The following is a 10,233-nucleotide window of genomic DNA, read 5'->3' as shown; positions in this document are numbered from 1 at the left end:
AAACATCTCCTGCACCCCAAGTCACCCCTGGTCAAGTAGCTAACAAAGTTCTCGTAGATTTGGAGCAGGTGGTTTGCAGGACTGGAGTCGAGGCCCCTGCTTTTAAATAAATGAGCCCTAGGCCTCCCCAGATAGTTCATATCTATATAGTTTATATGTATATATATATATATATATATATATAGTTGAGCCACAGGGCTGGAGGTTTAGGTGCGCATGCTCCGCACTCCCCCTCCCCAATCAGTTCTTCAGCTCCACTATCGCGGAAGTCAGACATGACGCACGCAGTCAGATGGGCAACTGAGAAATAAACAAACCGTCTGAACAATAAGGTGAGTAACCGTGCTTTCACGCCGACTGACCGTGTGTTAGAAGCTGGACAATGAACTCATGTTTGGTCGGTGTAAATTCCCACATTACCGCTGAGCGGTGCGAAATGACAGCAGCGTGTATTATATCAGATGTGAAACAACAGTAGGTCAAGCTCCTGCTGCTGGAAGTTGATTTGGGCTGATGTCTCAAAGCTTTAACGCACGATTAAGGCTCCCGACACGAAGGACAGCTGCTTCTTGTCCACCTTATTGTGATAGAGACTCGATGACAGCACCCTAAGCTCAACACCGCGGCACCTTCAGATTTTATTCAAGCACACAAACGCACTCGACCGCTAAATGCTTTCATCGGTCATCAACGGTAGTCTTCGCTTCGTTTTTATCGACTAGGCTCGTGTTAGCTTGTTGCGGAGTCTGATTGGAGATAAACGTTCTTTTGTTCATGGGTTAGTGAATACATTTTGTCTTCAAAGGCGCTTGAATGTGCCAATTCTACAGCCTCTTGTGTCTTTGTTGAGAGCTGTCGTTGTTAAAACCCCGAGAATCAGTCTGCGCTGGTGGAGTGACTGACAGACTGAGTGGCTGCCAAATAAGTGTTCGTATAATCACACCAGTGGAGTGAATGAAGCCCGTCCTCGTATTTGAGGGCGTACAACAAAAAGTGGCTTTCTCACAGTAAAGAAAACGGGGAGAGGAGAGAACTGCACTCATTACCACACACAATGAGTGCACTCCGTCTCCTCTGCAGTAGCCCCTGATGTGTCTTTCTGTATGGATTACATGCTGCCCTCTACACAGCCCTCTGCTCTGCACTGACTCTGAAGACCCCTGGCAGCGGTTTGCTTTGCTGCAGCGTTATTTGAGGATATTCAGGATACTAGGTTTGTGTTTTTTCTTTGTTTATGTTTAAATAGCTCAGTAGAACGCTAGGAGCCTTCCGTTACCGGGCAGGGACAGCACAGGTTAGCTCCCTCTCCAACCACCAACATGCTGTAAAGATGTTCTGCTCTTTTGTTGGCTTAATGCAGCTCTTTTTTCTGGAACAGTTCTCCTGCTCATTGGATGTGTGCCTGTCTAAATCACTGAGGGACGGTCCACTACTGTTACATTGTGTAATTTTTTCTGAGTCTGTTGCTGCCTTTTTAGCTAAAAAATCACATTCAGTATTTAAACTAGCTTTTCAAACCATTTTGTTTATACTGCAGTCTTATTTCAGTTTTCAAATGTGCGACACCGAACAGACTATCCAGTTTACGTCTTGCTCAATATCCCCTTGCGGTTCCAACTCATTGTTCTTTATGTAACATCTTCTTCCTTGCTCTTGGATGTGTTCGCATTCTAGAACTTGCTCTTGGTGAACCTTAGGCCAACCCTGTCCCCGTGTACACCCTACTATTGGTTTGAAAAGCTCATATTTATGGAAAATGAATTCCCTTTCTGTTTTGAAACAAAAGAGGTGATGCAGACAATTTTAAGGCGTTAACAAGCCATTCTCTCCCAGGTTCATAATGGCCATATCTTGAAACCACACCTGTTTTGAATTTGTTTTTTGTGACATTACCAGTGCCTGGTCACCCTAGTTTAGCTCTGCCAATTTGTATTGACATTGTAAGGAGCGTATCAGCCTGAAATACTCTTTGGAATAAGGTACAATACAGGGCAGCCAGCCAGTCAGAACAGAGGTTGTGTAAATATATCTCTCTTTAAAGGCAAAACAAAAACATCCAGCTTAAACCTTTGGGCTTTAGAGAAGGATAATATGCAAATGAATTCTGACTGGTTTTAGTGGAAGAAGTTACACAAATGTAAGCCGATGCAAAAATGTCCATTAAATTCTATTAATTTCTAGGATACAGAATACTGACAGTCCTGTCAGTTTTGTACTCACTGCACACATTTTTAGCATATGCCAAACCACACTCTGTATTGAAAGGAATTCCATAGGCAAGTGATTAGCTGTAATAAGTGACAAATTCTGAACTCGGGTACAAATGTGAAGTGCAAATACTTTTCCTTTTATAGTTTTCACTGAAGTCAGTACATGTACTGGAGAACTAATTCCTCACGTCCTTTCAACTAAAGAAAAGTCTTTTAGTTGAAATGGACAAGGATGCATCTTACTGGTAAATTTCGTAGGAAAGGAATTATTTAAAAAGGGAACCTATTTAGGTGTTGCAACAGACTTTTAATGTAGTCATCCTTGCAATGGAATCTGGTGTTGTTTCTCATCAGCTGCTATTCTCCTCCGTTCGTAGGGTCAGCATAAAGAGCTCTGGGCCCTGTTGCACTGGAAATGTGTTGTTACTTACATTCCTGTAAATGATAGACAGCAATGTCCTAGGACATCTTACTTTAGACTTTCTGTTCTCTGGGTGGAACCATTGCAGAAATGTAGATTGGCTACTCTCAGCTGTATTGCAGCTGAGCTGTATGCATGTCATCTTTTCTGCTCTAGTTTTCTAATAGGATAAACAACACTATCACTGCCCCTCTGCAAGATAAGCCTCATGGCTAAATACTTTTGCTACGCTTGAAAATACACATGCTTATGACTCTTGTCTAATACTGCTCAGGTCATTCATTGTGTCAAATTTGTTGAAAATAGTTATCATTTAACATTAGATTTAGAAATGTTTTCTGTTTTGTAGACATGCAGTTCGCAGAATGACTAAGAGTCTAGAAGGCCCGCTTCTAATTACTAATATCCTGTGTTATTGTGCTAAAGGAAACTGACTCTGCCAGGAAACAAAGTGAATGCCATTTTTCCATTGGTACAATTGCTAATATATGCTTTTACTGTTGGACAACCACTTTTTTTTTGGGACAAACAGCAGAGGCTACACTACACTATATTACACAACCACTACATTTTCCCCCACACAGTCATGTGAATGATTATTGTCCAGGTATATTAATTTAAGTCCCCCTGACAATTCCTATACAGTTTGCTTCTCGTGATTCTTTTCATAGCACTGAATAATTATTCCTTTTGGAATAGGTGAGCTGTTCAAGTTGACAGAATAATGTGTAGTGTATATTGCACGTCTGTTGCAGAATCTGTCGCACTGCCATTCATTTTAAAGCTGGGCAGATGTGGCAGGGCAGCCTTGTGTCAGCAATGTAGAGGAAAAATGGCATCTGCAGCTTATCTAGATTGCATGTCACTGCTGGCTGTGTGCTGTCCTTGCACAGCACAATGTTTGTGAGAAGAAGCATTTCAGTATCTGTCTTTTCTGTTTGTGATTAAGACAGAGATCTGTAACATTCATGGGGTGTTTAATGTTGTAGATTCCTTTTAAAGGCTAGAAATGAGTGGCACAAAAGTTTATTCACGTAAATGTGACTCATCTCTGTGAAGGTAACACTTGAATCCTTTTAGATCACATTCGAGCTGTTTCATATGAAGTTATAGAGCAGATACTTATTCAGTATGTGAGAGTGCAACCTTAATGAGAATATTCAGACTGTCTTTATTATTATTATTATTATTGGTTTATTTTTGTGTATTTCACATATTTTCCACATTCATCAGATTTCAGTGTGAATATAATCACAGCAAAGTTCATCCTTTTTCCTTTGTTCATCTTGAATTCCCCTTTGTTAGAAATGTATGTCAGCTAAATTGATGTTATAATGTGCTTTTTCCAATCCTATTGTTACACATGGCAGGGTCATGCGGCTTACAAACATAAATGCGAACATTTAAGGTGGACAGGATGGAATTGAGATAAATAAATTGGAATTAAACCACTAGGTTTGTAATGTGGACAGAGCGTTTACATTTAGAGCTTACACTTACGTGTGGCATTATTCCTTCTTTATTTTTATTCATTTTTAAAACAGGGCCACTTTCTTAAATCATAATAATTTCAAATAATTTTCTTTGTATCAGTGAGTAAGTTTAATAAATATGCATAATTATAAGGTTTAGTTGTTCTGTGCAAGATGTTTGATTAAACTCTAAGCTTTCATCATTATAAGCACGTTAACAGTAAATTAGTGTTGCCTCCCTCTAGTTTTGTTTAAATGGGAAAAAAAAGGTAGAAGCAAAGATATATTAACCTAAGCGAACAACCCTTATTCAATTCATGCAATCCCTTAGTAAGAATTTTTATACACTGCATCCAAATAAGAACTAGCTATGAACATCTACAAGTTGGGAAGTTGGATATATCAATTTGGGAAATACAAAGCTCCCTGTTATAAATGCAGCATTAACCTAAGAGATCGCAATTACCCCAGAATCAGTTTTAGACACAACCCTCTAGCTGTATTTTTTTCCAAACTAAATTGTGTGGGACTAAAGAGTTTGTTTCCATTCAGACCTTCAGAGTACTGAAAGTGCTCTAGAACTGTAAGTATGACAACAGCTACAGTATAGTTTTTATCCAGTAGACCCCAGAGTGTGTCAGAATGGACTGAGAGGTCACTTCTGTAGTGCACCTTTTTGCAAGGCAAAAAAAAGAAGAGCAAGAAAAGGCACAGTGACATAACTGATAAGATGAGGGCTCATGTAGAATTTGACAAGCCTAGTTTTGCCAGAAATATATAACACCATCTTGAACATCTTTTTTTTATTTTATTTAAAAATAAATAATAGATGATCTACCACCAAAGAACAAAGAAGACCAAGAACATTTTGTTGATTTTAAGAATTACAATTACTTATTTAATTAATGTAACAGAAGAAAAGCATGCAAAGTTTAAGGTGGATGTGCGCAGCAATATGGAGTTTTATAAACTCACCAACGCCACAAAATGTCTCCCCATCATTTCCCTTTACAATATTTCAGGCAAAGACACACACTCACATGAAATAAGTCAAATTCAGCAGCCCTCCTCTCTCTGGGAGATGTAATACGTTGTGTGTTAATAAGTGTTAATGTGGCTTGAGCCGTACAGCTGAACTTGTGAACAGTAGAGAAATGTAACTAACGCGGAGACAAACACAGCTCCAGAAACACACACAAAAGGAGCGTGTTCCTGTTTTTTTTATTTTTTTTTATTTTTTTTTTATTTTTTATTTTTTATTTTTTTTCCCCCCATTATGTATTTATATGAAATGTTGCAAATGTCCCCGTCCAGCTCCACTAGGCAATATCACTGTGTTTGAGGCTCTAAGCTTTTCTTGAATTACTGAACCTCAACAATCCCAGAATTTAGTTCACGAACTGGAACTGTTCCAATTCATTGTTGGTGGAAAAGCGCTGTGTAAATATGGCTGAACCAACAACAGACTGTGTAGTAGTTGTGAAATATGGCTGAACTAATAGCATAATGTGAAATAACATTTCTACTTGCAACGGTAGGAGTCATTCAATCAGTCAGCAAGGGAAACTGCCTCTTCTAGGCCAGACCAGTAGGTGGTCTCGCAAAAATAGCAGTCTGTGGAGTAGTCTTTATCTACCCAAATCAATGCTGTGAAATGGAGTGAATGGAAACATACTCTACTGCAATTATTCATATTGAGTCCAAGAATGAATAATGTTATTTTTTATTTTATGAGATTTGAGACTTTCTATACGGAGAAATCCCAACATATGAGCACAGATATTGGAATGCAAATCTCCTTTATAAATATAGAAACCACACACACTGATTCAATCCAGGTAATCATTGCAGATTTCTCATTTGACCAACTGTGAGACAGACTCATAGGACAGCATTCTATTGCACTTTCTGTTATGATTGGTAGTTTCAGCTTTCCTACACAGACAACTAATACTGAGCAATTTCCCATGTGAAGATCTCTACTGAACTGCTCCAGAGAGTCCATTTACTTGAGAAGTTGAATCTCTGTCTGCCATTTATTATGGTGGTGGTTTCAAGGCGTCCCATTTTAACACAAATATGTCCCATCTTGCTTGTTTATGCAGGCAACAATCTCAGTGTGTACAGAAAATATGCTGTCACCTGGGTTATTGTTAGGCATACTATTTGTAGGAAGGATATGTGGCATTTCTGCAGTTTACCCTGCTTTATTCATGTTTTTAGGACAGACGTGACAATTCCTCACCCCTGCTCTGCCTTTACCTTTGCTTTCATTGGTCTATTGACCAAACGTAAATCTGTTTTCCAAGTAAAAGCAGACGATGAAAGTCCAACTCGTGGCAAAGGTCTAGATGGTTGGCAGTGAGCATAAAAGATTTTTATTAAGTAAAAGGGGTTTTGTATGGCCTCATATGGCTTCCTGAGCTTAAGGAACTTAGAACGCATGTGGCTTATAACAGTCGGACTGAGCCACGAGTGACAGTGTTGGAAATGTGGCCATTTTTACCTTTGTTGAGAATAATCTTTATATAAATGCTCATTCATTCATTCATTCATTCATTGTAGTAAGAAAATGGGATTTACTTGTAGGTGCTAACAACTGGGCTGTGATGCTTTTCCTTGGAAAACATACATTAAAAACCAGCAAATAACATTTTGTACAATTATAAATTAATTATTCCACACTAGTATTCGTCATGCACACTGATACATTCTTTGTGTCATCAGGTGAGCTTTTGCGTCCTCAGGCACAGTACATCTGTAGAGAATAATTACCTTGTATGTTTCTCTATATTTTGATTGTTGTCCAGTTCAGATATGTTCCTTGGCTTTAATATTCTAAGGAACTTGGGAGAGGCTTAGAGCTGTCTTACAAAGTCTTGAGGGAGGCCATATGTCTGGATTTGCGAGTTTGTAGACAGGGAAAGAGGCTGAGGCTTAAATTGGTGCTGTAGGCCTACGTCCAGTGCATTCAACATGCTGCCCTCTGCTGACCTTCTCTCCTCAGTCAATTGACATTTTCTGTCTATTTGCTGCTGTTCCTGAAGGTTTCCGCCTCAGTTTGAGAAGAAAGGTTCTATAGAGGCAAGACTTGCTGAAACTGCTTCAGCCATTGTCAACAATCCACAATTTCCTGATTTGTTCAGAAGCATCTTTACACTGTTAAAAACAAGAAATGACAGAGAAAAATTATTGGTCACTAAAGGTACAAACTGTGCAAATGTAACTTTTAAAGGTACAACAGTTTTATTCATTAAAAGTACTCATTATATAAGTCCTGGAGCATATGAACTCAACACAACTTTAAAATCTACAATTATTATAGAATATGGTACAATTATGTTCTCTTACTAAAGGTGCTGAATAAGTACACTTGAAGGTACCACCACAGTGACATTTTTCTGAGAGTGCAGGAAAAGGACTCTTGAGTATTAAGTCAGTATTAGGATTTGAATGCGGGTGATCACGCTCCGTCATGAATCAATGGTATATGTTCTATCTGAGTACTGGATGTTTTTTCGTTGGACGTGTTTAGTCTCCTCAGCTCTTGCAATCACCTAAGTGCCAATTTCCCTCAGCTCGCAACCACCACAGAGTTAAGGAAAGAGTAGGATCCCAGCACAGTTTATGCTGTTTTATTTATATACACTCTGGGGGAACATGGAATCGAACAGGAGTTTGGATGTAATGTGGCCAGATGCAGAAAGGAATAAGCAAATGAGTGTTTCTTGGTGCTTTGGCACCAGGTTTCTTTGAAGTAAACTTTCCTCTAAACACTGTGAAGGGGAAAAACAACAGTAAACATATTCTGCCATTTTCAGACCTAAATAAAAGTGAATAAATTCATAGTTTTCAACAATATTTTGTTGTCCCTGCTAAACATAAGGAAAGATTCATGTTTATGTTGTATTTAGATTCTACTACCAATTTATTTGAGTTTTTTTTTGTGCAGGAAAAGATTTTTCAGACTAAAAACAAGTGCCAAATTAAATACAAAGCAGCATCTTTACCCTGTTTCACTTTGACAGCAAAGTAACTTTTGCCAAAAGACAGTTATCATCACAGTCTGAAACATGACAGTTGCATTGTTCTCAGCTGAATTGTGCTACCGCAGCTGAAATGTTCTGTGTTGAATTTATGTTTCTGAATCTTTTTATATATATATATATATATGCTCTTTGGGACTTGTGTCCATTTGTTGTTATGAATAAAGGTAGCAATTTCCAAGGAGCTACCCTGAATCTCCTTGAACCCGTGTAATGTAACTTGCTGATTTAAAAAAAATAAATAAAACTGAGCCTACCTAGTTGAAGTAGATCCTTATTGATTAGACATGTGATCACTGTTAAAGTGAGGCTAACTCAGCGATTCTGCTACATGAAATTACTTTGCTGGTCAGTTTAACACAGCTCTGTGTTGCTAATGGTTATTGATCCTGTCTGATCTAGGGTGAAGTTATACCTGCAGTGCATAATTATTTTTCTCCTAGAACTCAGTAGAAACCTGTGTGAGCCATTATAACTGAAAATGCTAACATTGTTTATTTCAGAATGAAAACAAGCAGGGAATGAAGGCCAACTGGCACAAGTCCACTAGAATAATACTAACTGGCTTCAACTACCTTCCATTAATAGGTGCATTTTATGGTCATGTGAGTAGGATGAATATGTCAAGTGAGAATACTCCTGCGAATGAATATCACCATATATAGATATGTTGTGGGATACTACTTATCTGAAATCATATCACCATGTACTAGTTTTAGGCGATATGAGTGCAGATCAATATCATGATTAATTGTACATTTTACTATGATTACGATTAATGGACAATAATTTTGTTTTTGTGTTTTTGACCCTCATAGTTCAGTGACAAGGCTCGTACTGTAAATATGCTCCAGTATTAAAGCTGGGACATTCTTTTTCTAATGTTGCTGGGAGCTCTCTTGTTTTTTGAGCTGTTTATATTTGTTGTGTGGTTGTGCTTTGGTCGCTGAAACAGTTTTTAATCAGCATTTACATTTGACTTTTTTCAAATTTAAATGCTGTAATACGTTAATACAGTGTTGTATTAATTATAGTCAAAACACAACATGTCCAGACCATGCTGTGTTTTTCTTTGGCACGGGCTGCTTGTGTTGCTTGGTCTGCGTTTGGGTTGCTTCCATGTGGCAGATAGGGGCAGAATCACGTGACTGCAACTTTGCTGTAGCATGGTTTTAAAGGGACCATTTATGAACACACAGTGGGGACATAACAGAATAATAATTAAAAACAAAAAAAGCTACAATTGATATAGACAGTGTTCTCCCCATGTCCGCGTGGGTTTTCTCCGGGTGCTCTGGTTTCCTCCCACAGTCCCAAAAAAACCCGTTGGTAGGTAGATTGGTGACTCAAAAGTGTCCGTAGGTGTGAGTGGGTGTCTGTGTTGCCCTGTGAAGGACTGGCGCCCCCTCCAGGGTGTGTTTCTGCCTTGCGCCCAATGATTCCAGGTAGGCTCTGGACCCACCGCGACCCTGAACTGGATAAGGGTTACAGATAATGAATGAATGAATGATATAGACAAGGCTATGTAGATTAGAAGTTCTGAATGTTGTGGTGTAGACTTTCAGTCTGCATTTACAATAGGCAATTTTATGCAGGTTAAACATGGTGAGAAGTGGACTTTGTTCCATTTCAGAGCGTGAGTTTCAGCCTCCTAACACTCCTTGATGAAGAACCTTTTTTTTTTTTTTTTTTTTTTTTTTTTTTTTTTTTTTTTTTTTTTGATTTTTGCAATTACTGCTGTGGTTCGTAGTCCTCTTTTTTTTACCATGTCTGTAATTGTTTAAGATCCTTGTAAGTTGCCTTGGCAATAACATTTTGAATGGAAACCTCTGTTTTCAGAATAATGGAAAGGCATACATTTTCCATTCATATATTCAGTTTTTCATTGTGTAAAACCACTAATCCAGTTTAAGGCCACTGTGAGTCCAGAGCCTACCCAGAATCACTGGGCACAAGGCAGATACCCATCCTGGATGGGGTGCCTGTTCATCACAGGGCCCAACACTGTCATACACACACACACACACACACATGGACACATTTGCATAGACAGTCCACTTACCAACCTGGACTGTCAAAGCTGA

General features: G+C 38.7%; 1 protein-coding gene across 2 annotated transcripts in view; it reads left to right on the top strand.

Annotated features, from left to right (window-relative positions):
- The first annotated feature begins 218 nt into the window (after positions 1-218).
- The window catches only part of marchf8 (membrane-associated ring finger (C3HC4) 8), a 109,676-nt gene continuing 99,661 nt past the window's right edge, over positions 219-10,233 (top strand). Inside the window, exon 1 of one of the 2 annotated variants that reach the window (XM_066678908.1) lies at positions 219-332. The gene's annotated coding sequence lies outside the window, so the exon portion shown is untranslated. Of the gene's footprint in view, positions 333-374; positions 1,214-10,233 lie in introns of those variants that run through there. The other variant, XM_066678907.1, reaches the window with a different exon arrangement.

The sequence above is a fragment of the Hoplias malabaricus genome, chromosome 8, assembly GCF_029633855.1.
Source record: "Hoplias malabaricus isolate fHopMal1 chromosome 8, fHopMal1.hap1, whole genome shotgun sequence".
NCBI lineage: Eukaryota > Metazoa > Chordata > Actinopteri > Characiformes > Erythrinidae > Hoplias > Hoplias malabaricus.
The sequence above is the reverse complement of the archived record's forward strand: the minus strand, read 5'-3'. Positions and strand labels throughout refer to the sequence as shown.